General features: G+C 46.0%; 1 pseudogene; it reads left to right on the top strand.

Annotated features, from left to right (window-relative positions):
* Positions 1-230: 230 nt before the first annotated feature.
* Positions 231-806, top strand: LOC129480141 (sperm surface protein Sp17-like; annotated as a pseudogene).
* Positions 807-1,145: the final 339 nt, after the last annotated feature.

Raw genomic sequence — 1,145 nt, forward strand, 5'->3', positions numbered from 1 at the left:
GAGCCGAGATTGCGCCACTGCACTCCAGCCTGGGCGACAGAGCGAGACTCCGTCTCAAAAAAAAGAGCAAGTCAAGAGCTGCAGCCACAGCTGAACCTTCAACCAGAGAATCCAGAACAGTGTGTTAGGAAGCCTAGGGGAAGAAAGGCAGATATCAGTATGAAGGATGCAGGCTGGACAGTGCTGGTCCTGAATTGCCCCGGAAGAGAGAGATCATGCATCCCTAGAACATGAGGTCAGAGGAGGAAGTAAGCTGGACCAGTGGCACCAGCTCCCAGAGAAAGAGGAGGCTCCATAGGCAGTTTACCAAGAGGGTGTCGATTCCATTCTCCAACACCCACTACTGAATTCTGCAAGGATTTGGGAGTCTTCTTGAAGAGCAGACCCACGAGATTCTGAGAGAGCAACCAGATACTATACAGCTTTTGCAGCAGCATATTTTGAGAGCTTTCCAGAGAAAAGAGAGAAAACCACTTTTGATCCAGCAGAATGGGGGACTCAGGTAGAAGACCGCTTCTAGAACAGTCATGCATTCAAGGAGCAAGAACCACCTGGGAAATGTGATCCTAAACAAGAAAACTCTCCAATATCTGGGAAGGAGGAAGAGACACCAGTCACCATCTTAGACTCTTCTGAGGAAGATAAGGAAAAAGAAGAGGTTGCTGCTGTCAAAATCCAAGCTGCCTTCTGGGGACACACAGCCAGAGAGGAGGTAAAGAGAATGGAAACAGATAATCTCCGACATGAGGAAACAGAGGAAAACAAGTGAGGACACTGCTTTTACCTCCAGGAAACACGAAAACTAACCAAATCCATCAGCCTTGTTGTTGTTGCCATTTTTTCCTTAGTAAAGAAGATTTGATGTTGTGAAATAACACTTGTTGCTGTTGTGAAAATCTGTCATGAGCATTTGTTTAATTAAACATACCACTGAAACATGAAAAAAAAGTATGACTCCCTCATACTTTAAGGGAGTATTTGACTACCACCATTTTGGCTCATGGCTGAACTGAATTATGGGTTTGTTTATTAGAATTAGGTTCTGTAGGCCGGGTGTGGTGGCTCACGCCTGTAATCTCAGCACTTTGGGAGGCCAAGGCAAGTGGATCACTTGAGGTCAAGAGTTCAAGACTAGCCTGGCCAAC

Source organism: Symphalangus syndactylus, chromosome 4 (assembly GCF_028878055.3).
Source record: "Symphalangus syndactylus isolate Jambi chromosome 4, NHGRI_mSymSyn1-v2.1_pri, whole genome shotgun sequence".
Classification (NCBI taxonomy): domain Eukaryota; kingdom Metazoa; phylum Chordata; class Mammalia; order Primates; family Hylobatidae; genus Symphalangus; species Symphalangus syndactylus.